Source organism: Sander vitreus, chromosome 3 (genome assembly GCF_031162955.1).
Source record: "Sander vitreus isolate 19-12246 chromosome 3, sanVit1, whole genome shotgun sequence".
Taxonomy (NCBI): Eukaryota; Metazoa; Chordata; class Actinopteri; order Perciformes; family Percidae; genus Sander; species Sander vitreus.
The window spans coordinates 19,174,588-19,188,472 of NC_135857.1; the positions used below are offsets into that span (position 1 = coordinate 19,174,588).

Here is a 13,885-nt window from a genome sequence, read left to right on the forward strand (position 1 = left end):
GCATGGACAAAAAAACTGGGCTGTCTAGTCTTTTTTTAGTGGTCACATGACGGCCGTGCGGAAGTTTTTGCAATTTTACTGCATGAAGTTGCAACAATTAACCAGAGAGACGCCGGAAAATCCACATTTTCTAGCCTTAAAAATAAAACGCTACATCTTGAACGTCAATGTGTGTTTTTTTTATTTTGAAACGCCTAACCGGAAATGGCTTACTTTTCTTTATTTTAGCTTAACACTGGCTGTCGGTAAATTGTTGCTGATACTGTTTTCACTCGTGTGAAAAATGTTATCGGTGATTTGGCGTCGCAGTTGTGGCCGCTCATTTCACCTCAAAAACAAAACGCCAGTATATTTCAGTGGAGTGGAAAACTTGCGAATACCTGAAAAGGTAAGTGAATGACAATAATTTAAAACTTATTTTAAGAGAAACTTTCCTAAAAGAGCTTATAAGAATATGCATACACATTTAACAGCATAAAACCCCACAAACACTGGAGTTGTTAAAACAGAAAATGTGTTGTCTAGCAAACGTTAGCTAGGTTACTCGTGCACTGACCATAGCTTAACGGCTGCGGTGACAATAACGTTAACAAGCGAGCTAAGCTGAAGAAAGTCACCAACATTTTTGCGAATAGACTGTCAACTGTCGAGTCCAGTTCTGCTTTTAGCAACTTACTAATAAGTCTCGGCCTTCAGTTGGTTAATATTTACTTAGCTCTGTTTGGTTGTTTTTCTCAGCTGGCACAGGCTGTTCTATTCTTTCTGTGGTAAAAGCGGAGAGGAAATGGGACTGCCTACGTCGTGGTTGATTGTCCCCAGTGGAATGCTTTGCATGGATGGATTGACTATTAAATCGTGGTATTGACTAGGCTATTTTCCTCGCCTGTTTGAATAAAGTGTATCATATATATATATATATATATATATATATATATATATAATTTTTCCATCACATCATGATTTGTGAATTTTGCAGGTGGACTTGTGACTAGGGTGACCAGATAAGAATGGGTATAATTCGGTGGGGGGGGGACATGAATTTCAAAACTCCGCACCAAAATGATTTATTATTTTTATTCAGGAATTCAACTGTCTGTCATGTAAACCCGAAAATACGCATGCAAAATCATTAAAATCATGAACTCAAGTGGAATTATGTTAAAACAAACACAAAGTGTTACAGTTGTGCTGTTATAGATATGTAGTTTTGCTGATAGTATGCAGCCTGACGTCTGACTGTGTGACCAGTGTGAAATACCAAACTCCTTCCTACATACATTGCAAAACGCTTTGTTTGCATCACGTAAAACTGCAGTAATCCAGGGGTATTTCCCTACACAGTCCTCCCGGTACCTGCAGAGACTCATTTGCTTTTTAGCTACGTGTTCGTCGGGTCCCGGGACACCAATTCGCGCCTAATGTTCTATCAGACTATAACTACTCGAGAGTCTGCTCTTGAGACTTTGCTCTAATTTTCGGGACAATTAGGGCAGGATTCGGGATAACTGCTTAGATTTCGGGACTGTCCCGAATTTTTCGGGACGTCTGGTCACCCTACTTGTGACAGGTGGTCGTCTAGGCCTAGCATTTTTCGATTTAGAGCAGGGATTTTAACACTTTTTCTAATGTAGGACAAAAGACTGTATAGGGAAGGACCATAGGACGTATCCCACACCACTATAGCTACAGTAGATTACACAAACCCACTTAGCTGCTCAAGGTTGTTTTCAGACTTTTTTTTTTTGGAGTGTAGGGCAGTGCTCCTGTATGTTTAGGTGTGATAAGATGTGATCAATAGTGAAACTGTTTGAATATGCTATCAGGTAACTGATTAAGTTAGGATGGAAACTATGATATAGTATTTCCTTTTCAGTGCTATGTAAGCTGTGGTAAGTAACTCTGCAGGTGAATGCTTTTTTACATGTGGGCTAAACGCCTTAGAGTACAGTTTGCATGACTGGCTGGCTTGCTCAATAGACCATTATAATGGTGAATACAATTATTTGTGCACAGTTCCGTATTTTCACAGAAGCGGACCTTCTGAAGCATGATTATGATGTCCGTTGAGGATAAACAAATGTTATTCTGGAAATGTGTAATTAAATGCATTTAAAGCACGGATCAAATTATCTGTGTATCTTTAAAAAAAACAACTACCACCAATTCATAACTTCAAAGGGGAGCACAAAAGATGACCCACATCATGTTTTTTTGGGAGACTGGAAAAAGTAGCTATAAAAACAGCATTATGGCCCTACTGACCCTGTTTTGTCCTGTAGTAAAAACTGGTAATGAGTGAGTCTGTTACTGTCTGTCTGTTTTTGGCAAGTGCACACTGAGAGCCACATAATGTAGTGTTACAGGATGTTGTTTATCAGGGTGCAGATATAAATATCTCTCTAGTCCTCAACATGTGAATTTTGTGTCTACCAGTATGAGAGGCACGCCATGCAAACTTGAGCCAATTCACAATCTCGATTTAGAATGATTGTACTATTCATTGTACTACTACAGAGGATGTAAGCTCTGAATTACTGATTGGTCATTGACATCAAGTTGCAGCTGAAAGCTTTGTCTGTCTGTCCCTGTCTTTCTTTATCCCTCTTGTGTCTACAACTTTTTCTGTCTTTTTTTCTCTCTGTTTCCCTCTCCATCTGTCTCATACACTCACACGATTACTCACTACTGAATCACTCTATAATGAGGTGAGAGGAGGAGTATCTCACTGGTCAAGTGGACACGTTAAGCAGTCTGGCTGTAAAATTACACAGGCTAAATGAAGAGCCCAGCTGTGCAAGAAGTGATAACTGGAGGCTAAATTTCCGAAGCACCTCTTTGTATGTCTCACTGTAGTTCGTCAGGATTTCTTGGTACAATTTTTTTTAGTCAAAGAGATGTTACTGTAAGGCGCTGTTTTTAAAGATCGAACATCTGGGATTTGAGAGTTGGCTCAACTCTTTGCTGATATGCTTTCAGACTGAGAGCTAACATTTAGGTCAAGCTACAAGCAAAAATGGACTTCATGAAAAGGATTATGTGAATTTTAAGTCAGTGGGCTAAAAAACGCAAGACATCAATTATTATCCTTTACATATGTTGCTGCAGTGAGTTAGGGAATGGACAGTAGAGAGAAAACATAGCATGGATGGATAGTCCAAATCTTGTGCTTGTGGTAATATCAGCTGACCTCCACCATGGGAGGAAAACATCATGACTCCCAGCACTTCATACTCACTAAAGTCCAAGGATTGTTTTTGTCATAGGCTTATGACTTAGTTCCCAATAAGGGACTCAGTCAGTAAGGGAGTCGGTAGTTTTGGGTTACCATGGGAAATATATTCCTGTGAAATGTTTCACCCTGAAGAGTTAGAGGCAAGTGTGTGTGTATACACACACACACACAAACAGGCTTGTTCACTAGAGGACATTGTTCCGATGCATTTCTTTACTGGCAGGACTGAGTCACTATTCAGTTTTAATTGAAAGTGGGCTGAAAGAAGCAGTGTGTCTAGTGGTGGGTATATGAGTCATGTCCTGCATGCACACACATGCATGTGTTTTTTAAGTAATCCTTATAAGGTCAACGCCTTGATAGAAATCTGAGGGTCTGAGGAAAGCTACTCTATAGCGGCCACCCAACTATTACTACTAAACATACATTGAAGTAAATGAAAATGTTGTGGGAATTCCAATTTCAGAAATCTGGCGTTTACAGCAGCAACAGAGTTTTTTTCAGCAACAAAAACTCACTGTGTGCAACCTGTTTAGTGAAGTTAGCGTTTGGCTGTTGAACATGGTGAAGATTGAATTTTGGACTTTACATTTTTCAGGTGGCCAGAAACCTGACTCAAAATGAATGCTAATTTTCTCCAATTTTATTTTTTCAATTTTTAATTTGAACATGAAACATACAATTTGCAACATGAACATATCCCACCCCCACCCCCCTTTCGTCATCACCACCCACCCAGACATAAACCAAGAAAAGATTACACAGCAACCACTCAAAACCATACAACAAAACAATAACAAAATAGACAATAAACCATAAACCAAATGAACATATGCACAAGTGACAACACCACAAGCCCATCATACATGCCTCTCCACAGCAAAAAGCCTCTCAGAAGCCCTCCAGACAGCTCAGATACTCTTCCCATTTTCTAGTGTAGACATCCAATCTGGCAAACCGTTTGTATGACATCTTTTCAAACGCTGCCACCCTAGCCTTCTCACAAGCCCACTCCTGGAGTGACGGCACCTCTTCATTCCTCCATCCTCTTAAAAGAATCTGTCGGCTATCATTAGTTAGCTAGTTTGGAGCCAACTTCTTATGTGCTCATCCATCCCGCTTGGGATTGATCCTTCTCCTAGAACAAATAATATGGGCTCGATGGAACCTGGGTCCCTGCAATCCGACATAGGTTATCATGTATCCCAGTCCAAAGTTTAGCTGGAGTTTTATGAATGTAGCTTGCGGTATATTTTTAGAATTTTGGATAGTAATGATAAATTGTGTATATTTCCCCCCCACATAATGTCAGTATAATCTGAATTAAATGCAGTGCAAGGTTCTGAAGTAATATTCCCTCTTCTGTCTTAATGTTTTTGTCATTTCAGTATCAGTAGACAGATCACTGTGGCAGTTGAAGCACAGTTGAAACAGAGTTTTATACACGGCGAAAGTGAAAAACTCATCTCATCGCAGAGCTGACATCGTGTTTTGTGTATCTATGGTGTTCTAAGAAATTATGCTGTTCCCTCCACTTTTTCAACAGTACACATCTATATATTTACTCTAAGAAGGATACTCCTTTGCCTTAGTAACACATCATGGTACTGGTATATTGATTGTTTGTTCTACCCCTACCTGTTGTTTTGGCACATGAATGGATGTATTGTGCTCCAGCCTTAAATTAACTCTCACACAATAGCCTTGCTACTTTTTTTTTTTTTACTTTTATTTGAGAGAATTGATATTTTGTTGTTGAAATAAATAGGACAACGTTATAACACTAATTTGTAAACGTCACAGAGAAGGACTTTCTCTGTCCTTGTTTTACAATGGTATTTTTGTTGAAATTTCAGAACAGAGGTTTTGAATTCTCCACATTCATGGTCTGTTGACGTATTTTACATCATGATGATAACCAAAACACATTTTCTTTCACTTGACCCTCATGAGAAATGAGTTTAAAGGAAATTGTAACTTGTTTTGGAGTATTTCCCAAGACAACACAGTAGAGGGTCAGTGTAGAGGAGACAGCTGAACATAAATGTATCATATAGACAAACTAAAGTAGGTTGCATATGATATCCCGTCATCATCATTCAGCACACTTTGCAAATTAAAACAGTGTTAAGTGTTAATAAGACTAAATTGTCTAGAATATCCGCATGAAGTATAAGTCTGAATTCCGTGCCAAAATATTAGTCTTGATCGTACAATGTGTGTACGTATCAACATGATACTAGTGGTCAGTGTGTTTGTTATACACTGAGTGGATATAACATGAGAAAAGTTGTGGGTATTATTGTATTTCACTGTTGTTTGTGCAATTCAACCAAAGTTGGGCACACTGCAATTTCCATTTACACCATAATGTATTTCTGCCATTTAAGAAGTCAGTATTTGTTTAAGTAGCATTTAGGCTAAAATTGCGCGACTATACCCAGTTAATGTTATTATATGTTATTGTACGTGCACATCGTAGCTCTCTTCAGCTATATCAGAATTTAAGTGGTGTAGCATGCACATGCTCTGGCAGTGGAATTAGAATAGAGTTTACAGTCATAACTCGCCTAGTAAAAAATATGTGAAAGGCTTTTTTTTTTTTTTTTTAGCCTTGTGACATTCTTCATGGTGTTAGATACAATGTGTTGCGTATGCAAAGAAAGCAGGAGACAAGGCTGGTCATGTGTTTTTGGTGTCCGTAATGTGCTAAAGTTGTTGCTAAAGTCTTGTTGTTGGTAGACCATTTACATTTTGTTATATTGTCTTAGAAATCATTAGTCAAGAGATAATGTACTTCAAAACTAAGGACACTGGCAGTAAGCAGAGTTTAACCTGACATCGGCCAGAACTGATCAGTGCGAACGGAGAATATGGAACATTCTGGCTGTTTGTTTGTGTGTCAGATTGAAAGGGGATATGAGGCCTGAAACACAATTTCTGAGGGGCCCCCCCCCCACCTTTACACACACAGTGTTATTAGGTAAGCATTTGTTGTAGAGAGTGTGACTAGATTCAACCAGTGGGCCCCCACTGTTTGTGTGTGTGTGTGTGTGTGTGTGTGTCTAGGCAACAGAATGCCCCATTGTGGAGGCAGCACAGAGACCCTGTTATTGGCAGCTTTCTGAGTGGGAGAGAGGGAGACATGAACAGAGAGGGAGAGAGTGGAGAGATGGATGAATTGAAATGTGCAGAGAGCAAAATGTTGGTTGGAAACCGCAGAAAAATAAATAAAAGCCCAGGAAAAAGGAAGTTAGCAGTTGATGAACAGATACGCTGACTATATCTTACAAAGCACCTATAGTTTTCTGAGTTCAGGTGAAAACTCTTTGTGGATTTCAGCAGTTAAAGGAATACGTTGACATTTTTGAAAAAGTGCTTGCTTGCCGTCTTACCGACAGCCAGATGAAAAGACCAATATCAATTTTATCTCTTTGCATTTGGTAGAGAGAGGTCCAGGTCATGTTTAGCCTAGCGAAGCACAATCACAGGAAGCAGGTCTATCGAGTGAAAAATAGTCTTTGCAACATCTCCAAAAATGTTGTACATTATGTAGCAAACTAATCATTAGTACATTAAAGAGTAAGGAGGATGTTGTTCAGAGTTAGGACAGTTTAAAAACATATCACCAAAGTCCTCATATGAAACAATAAGACTACAGACATGCTAGCAACTCTGTCAGGTGTGTGTCTTCTGTGTTCTTGAAGGCGCGGACCTCTCCAGTCGCCTCTCTCCGTCAGCTCTGCTGAATATTTTACAAATGTTAGTTGTGCTTTATGTGGTTGATGTTGGACGGTGAAGGGATGTGGCTATGAGTCCCATATCAGGATCGGGAAATCAACTTGTCAGTCTTACTGTACGTACACACCGCCGCCGACTTGAGCTGCAAAAGAAGCTCTGGCCGCCCTGTCAAGGACGCTTGTCAAAAAGTATGGGGAAGCTGTTGGCGCTTTGGCCGCTCTGACGTGGCAGCATTCTATGTTCGATCATGTTCAATCTTTACTTTACTAACACCCCTCACAGTGTTGTCAGCTGCACCACGCTCCTCTCAGCCCAAAGGCAGCCTCACAGCACTTCCTGTGTGAATGATACTGTGTGTGCGCACATGCATGTGCGGGAGAGAGGGGGCAGCTGACTGCACTCCGAGGGTAACAAGCTTACTAACACCCCTCACAGTGTTATCAGTGTTGTCATATCATAAATTATAGGGAACCCACCAACAGCGATGATGAGCTTTTCCTCTGTTTTCTCGGAACTAATGTTTTAGTAGGAACGAAAGTTCGTACGTTTCTCTGGAATCAGCCAGCGCGAAGGACGTCTATATTCCGATTGGTTGCTGGTAATTTGCCGCTGAACCACGTCATGGCTCGTTACCATAAAGTTGACCAAACTTCAACTTTCTGCTTGACGTGCTGGTCGCTAAACACGCCCAAAAGGCGACGCCGATGGATTTGCTCCTTCTTGCAGCTGAGAGAAGCCGGCTTCCATTGAAAATGAATGACTTCCTGTAACTTTGAAGCTCAAGTCGGCGGCGGTGTGCCGACTCTGCTAACCTCCTGCCGAATCTGCTATTCTGGGCATCGACTGCTACTGCCTGCTGGCGCTGACGAGCCGTGGGCCCGCCATTTTGGATAGGTCACCCGCTCCACTCAGTGTAATCTGTTTGGCAGGTGCAATGAGCTGTCAGCGCATTTAATTAATCATACCTCACTGAATACTGAACTGATTTTCATGTGGGTTTTTTTTGCTGCAAAGGTCCTACATGTAGCTATGATACAGGACACATGGTTCGGCGTATTTTAATATTCATAGTGGGCTTAACAGTAATAGAATATTCTAATATATGATATAAAGTGACCAGACGTCCGAGATTATGATATGATGTTTAAAGTAGAAATATTCACATCATTAGGCCGAGGTTGTGGGTGTGAGGTTGCCGTTTCTTGGGACTCCTGAGAGGCCACGGACAGGCTTTCTTCAGCTCTTCTGGAGGTAGACGTAGCCCTGCCCTTTTCCAACTAAAATGAAGAAGCATAATACATAATACAATATATATAAAGGGATAAGTATCTCGGATAAGTAACTTGTGTAAAATTCGCTGGCCAATGTTATACCAGTAATATTTTTTTTTTATTTCTACAATAGCATTCTTGTGTCAGTTGTAATCTAAGTCAGTGTTATGGAATATGACTTCTCAAGTCTCAGTTCATAGCCGGGTGAACACCGGCCGGTGCAGTAAACATAGCCTAGCTAGCTGGCTATGATTTCAGTACAGTAATATCAAAGATCCTTGCTCCTTCTCAACTCTCTGGTAATATTCTATTCACAAAATACAACAAATAGTATGGTAATGTTAAATCTTACTTGTGAAAAGTAATCCCCCGAGCCCTGTTTGCGATGGCCCACCGATCTCAGCAGGAATATGCTGCACCGTGCTCTGGCATCTTGTTTCTTCTACTGCTACGCAACTAGGAGTATGACTGGTCCAAGATGGCAGGGCCCCATTTTACCTCGCACAATTTCATGTGACAAATGAAATTGGATGGATAAACCGAAGGATGTGGGCCATGAACGTGGGTCCTTTTTTGGAGGTGTACAGCATGTACAATGCCTTATTTATACACATGATGGATGACTGGCAAACAGTTCACCAATAGTAAATAAATGTCCACATAGCATGCCCATTAAGCCTTTCATCCAGTTTTCACTACATACCGTAGTTTAGTTTTGAACAAACCAGAATAATTTTAAGGGCACTATAATAAAAAATAATTCAGCACAAAGGCACTTTAAATACAAAGAATTCAATGTGTAAAGTCAGGTTTGTCTTGGAAGGTGTTTTGTTTCCATTTTGATAAAGGCTAGATGTTTGTTTTGTACTGTGCTGCTACAGAAAAGTTCAATGAGAGGACAAAAAAACGAAGGTTCCTCCTGCTTCCAGTCTTTAAGCTAAGCTAGATGAAACGGGTTCTGGATATGTCGAGGTCCTTCATACCTCTGTCCTGGATGCTCAAAGATAAAATTGCCATCAATCTTCTCATCTGACTTTGGGTATGATGACAGATAAACATGGTGTTGTCCAAATTGAGCATTCCTTCAATTTAACCTAAACTGGGGGGTAGGCATGGATGAAAAAGAAAAATATTTACTACTGCTAAAGATTATTTGGAGATTCCTGCCCACCAATATAACCCCAGATTTTAGAGAATGTTGGTCAGGTTACTGCAGCCTCTCCTTGTGCCTCTGCCGAAAGTGATGCTGACTGTGAAAACCCAGAGGTGGAGTCAATAAGACTTACTATTACCCACAATGCTACATTCTATTAATGTTCATTATTAGGGTTGAAACCCGGTTCCACTATGGATCCGGTTCCTGTGCAAAAGGTAGTATTGGAACGCAAATTTCGGTTCCTCATTTCGGTCCGACTGAAATATTTTCCCTCTGTCGCTCCGAACAGCGGCAGACTCTTTTTTTCTTTCACCCTTTTCTGCCGAGTGGTGCACGTGCCCGCTCGCGGTATGAAGCGCGTGTCCGCGCTATTCTCCGACATGCACTCTACAATCACTGCTGATAGACGGCTTTTTGTACACGCTCCGAAACGGACGTACAAATATCACACTTTCTCTGTAGTCTACCGTTAGCTAGCTATCATAAATGTAGGCTACTTTTAAAATGCCATATTTTCCCTCTGGGCTCACCAAAACGGACGTAAAAGCATATTAACCATTCATTGCACGTGATCACTAGTAAACATATTACACTTGCTCTGCCGACCCTGTAGCCTGGTGGTGGGGGAAGCGGGACAGCCTCCCCAAATTGTCTGCCCTTTCAAACTCATACCTGTGTGTACAGGCCTCTTGGACACCATCTGAGAGAGTTTTCTCCTGTGCAGGACATGCCATAAGTCAGGAGAGGTGTCGTATCTTGCCGGAGAAGGCAAATATTTTTAATTTTTCTGCAAAAGAACTGCTAAAGTTTGAAGCTGGTTGGCATACCAACTCAACATTTATTTTGTTGTTACTTGGTCAGCGGATGGCTAACATTAGACCCAACGGCAGCGGGTCAGTGGACGGCTAACATTAGACCCAATGGCAGCGGGTGTTAGCTTGCTAACTCCGCCTTAACATTACCCCGTCGCCACATCGTTCACAGAAAACGAGCCGAATACAGATGTCACTCGTGGCGATAGCAATGTGCTTTGTGTGGATGAAGCATGAAGTTAATTTGACTAATTTAGCGACTGGCTCTCTGCCTTGTAACGTTACTACTACACTGCTCGTTTGTCTGTCAGTTATGGACCTTTTTCACAGCAGACATTTTGACTTGTCGGAAAAGCACAGCTGAAATTGATAACCTTAACAATGGTTCAATTCCATCAAGTGTCCCAGTAAACTATTTCAGTTAGTCAGCATGCACAATGCCAGGGCCTCTCCTAAGTGGAATGTAGCCATCATTAATGGTTTTGAATACACCTGTGCTTTTCCTACTATGACATGTCAACATGTCAAAAAGGTCTATAGTAAAACTTCAACTCTGCGACTTGCCAGATTAAATATCAGCTAATAATCAACTGTAAAGTAGCTAAACCTTTTTAAAGGATCCCTTGGTAAATCAGCCTCTGCCAGGTAGAAAGTGAAATTGTATAAAAAAAGTACAATAAAGTTAACACGAACATTTAGTGGCAAAATCCATTGTTATGTCTACAAAATTATTTTAGATATAGTATAAGTTCAAGTTCAAGTCACCACTACCTCTGGTGATACACTGCACACCGGCGTATAAGTATTACTTTGTATTATGGAGTCTGGAGATCCTTTTTTCTTGTTGAAGGGGAAATCTATTCTTGGGACCCGTTTGTTTCTACTGTTTCAACTGAATTGTATTAATGTTAATAGTGTTTGGATGCTTTCAACGGTTTGTTCGAATAAAAAAAAAAAACACTAAAAAAATATGATAAAATGATAAATCTTTACCCGGACAAGTGACTTTTGTGCATGGACAAGTGAAACGTAAATGTACTTCAAGTAAGTGAAGTGTAAGTGCCTCAAAAAGTTCATGTCATTAACTTGCCTAAACCAGTGTGTCTTAAATAGTTTTGCCACATCCTGTAGGAAATTCGTTTTTACAACTATTTCTCCTGACCATGGCCATTAACATGGCATCTCTTTTAACTGTTATGTTACATTACATTAACTACACGTGTACCCTCCAGATAAACCCACTGAGCTTGGTTTGCTGGGTTCTTTATAGGATTGCTTGTTTGAATGCCTGTTGCAACAAAATCACAATGTTCTCAATGTTTTTATCACCTTAAAAAAAATTATAGGTAAGACTTGGACATTATCTGACATGCTTTTATCTTGTCATGCCTTGATTATTGCAACAGCCTCTTCACCTTTTATAATTACAAAAAATACTCACTTTATTTATTTATATAGCACATTTAACTTAAGGGGCTACTGACTGCAGAACTCAGCTGCCCTTTTTATTTTATTTTTTATTTCACCTTTATTTTTACAGGCAAGTCATTAAGAACAGGTTCTTATTTACAATGGCAGCCTGCTTAAAACCACTACTTAAGAGGTGGAACTGTGTGTTATTCAAACAGAACTGTCTAAACTTCCTTAAAAACAGTAACAAGTCCTTAGAAAAACGGTTCTGTTTGGATAACAGACAGTTCCATCTCTCACCCTCTATATTAGCATTTTAACACTTGTGCCTCTTGATGTTCATTAAGGAGACACACACAGTGTTCAAATGTAATTTTTTGACTGTGCGTATTTAGTTTATGAGTAACCCTCCAATGACGGCTAAAAACAAATAATACTGTAATTCATCGTGTTTCTGAGTGAACAGTTCCTCAATTCAAAAATAGGAACTGCGTTTCATCAGAGAGCAAGATTCACCCTGTCCCTGTGTTCTGTGGTCTCTGCCCTGTTAGAGGAAACATTTAACAGGAAATGAAATGCTGTCATTTCAACATACTCACACACTGGTGAATTGCGTGTCTCAGACTGGATAGTGTTGTTTACTCTGTGCTCGCTCATTTAATCTTTTGAATTTAAAGTTAACCATCAAAGTTAGGCAAATAAAAAGTTGCATTCATAATAACATTGGTTGTTTTACAAGACGTGTTTTAAAAATAATCAGCATGTTTCCAGTTGACTTTAGACAGTGTAGGTTTTTGTAAAAGGTAGATGCTAAAGCAGATGCTAAGTGTAAACTAACTACTAGGTAAATATTGCCTGTGCAGATACGCCTTTTATATTTAATAAGAGTATAGAGTACCTACCTTTCCTGGAATATTTGAATGTAATCTTATCTGATATGCTTCCTTCATGAAGAAAAAATATTACAGAAATATTATAAAGGCTAATTCAAGCAAATGTCCTATTTTATTTTGTCATAATGTGTGTAAAAGAAATTGCACTCTTTCTAATTTGGTGAGTATAATTCTCAGGAGCTAAAAAATAAGTAGTTCTCCAGTTGGGTGATTAGGGGTATCAGTGGACCTTGTATTGAGCTGAACTGAAAAGAAATTGCAATAAAATGTACATGTGCTGATGGCTGTCGATGCACATACTGTATAAGGTGCCTTAATACAAGCAGTATTCAGTATAGAGGCTCCCACATTGAGTTGTGTGTTTATGTTTAGGAAACCAGCAGCCACTGTGTATGCCACAAGTATGAGGCAGAGAGATAAAATGTGGTGAATGCAGTAGGTGTTTGATTAATGATTTTGACAGCAACAACATAGCATTTGGAGGTATGGCCCAAAGTTATTGTCAGTATTAATTTTTGCTGATGTTTTTGTCGTAGCTTTTATGCATCACAACAACAACAACAACAACAGTTCTTACTGAGTTATTTCTTACAGTCAGGCAGGTTTGCATCATGTGAATGCAGGCAGCAAGCACTGCCTACGGTTTGCTAATCATGGCCTGGCTTTGTGACTCATCTGCATGTGAAATAAAAAGAAATCCTTCTATTTGGACATTTTAAACACTGTCCTGATGTACATTATTCATATCCTAAGACGTACTCTATTAGAAAAGCAAAACCTTGAGTGGATGATACGTTAAGAGGGTGCTAATAGAAAGAGATACCTTGTGGGAAGCTGATCTTGAATCCACTTACGCGGCATTCAAGTGTGTGTTCGAGAGATGTAGAGAGAATTGAGTGAGTCCATGTGAACGTGCTGTGTGTGCCAATACTTTTTGTGTCAGTTCCTCTCAGAGTGGTCTGTTCTGTGACAGTGCTACAGTACTGGCTGTGTGTTGGGTGCTTAAAAGGAATAATCTTTAGGCTAAGTAATTCTTAAGATTTATGCTAATACAGCACTGAGACATGTGTTACACATTGGACCTTAGACTTTATTGTCCCCAAAGGGAAATTCTTATTTACAACACTGTACATTATGGACCGCACGCTTACAGAAAAATGAAAGTACAAACATAACAGAACGACGTCAATGACACAAAATAACACAGACGGATAACACAGAGAAAATAGCACTGATGTGTTTTATCTGGGTGTTTTGTTTAGGGCTGCAGGCACAAGGCTTTTGCCATAGTGAGCTCTCATGCACCTTAAGGACCTGTACCTACATCCAGAGGATGAGAGAATGGTGGTTGATTGGGTGTGTGTTGTCCT

General features: G+C 39.9%; 1 protein-coding gene across 2 annotated transcripts in view; it reads left to right on the forward strand.

Annotated features, from left to right (window-relative positions):
• Window positions 1-265: 265 nt before the first annotated feature.
• arap1 (ArfGAP with RhoGAP domain, ankyrin repeat and PH domain 1) overlaps window positions 266-13,885 on the forward strand; it is a 56,522-nt gene continuing 42,902 nt past the window's right edge. For both annotated transcript variants that reach the window (XM_078246381.1, XM_078246382.1), the window contains exon 1: window positions 266-388. The gene's annotated coding sequence lies outside the window, so the exon portion shown is untranslated. The remainder of the gene's footprint in view (window positions 389-13,885) is intronic.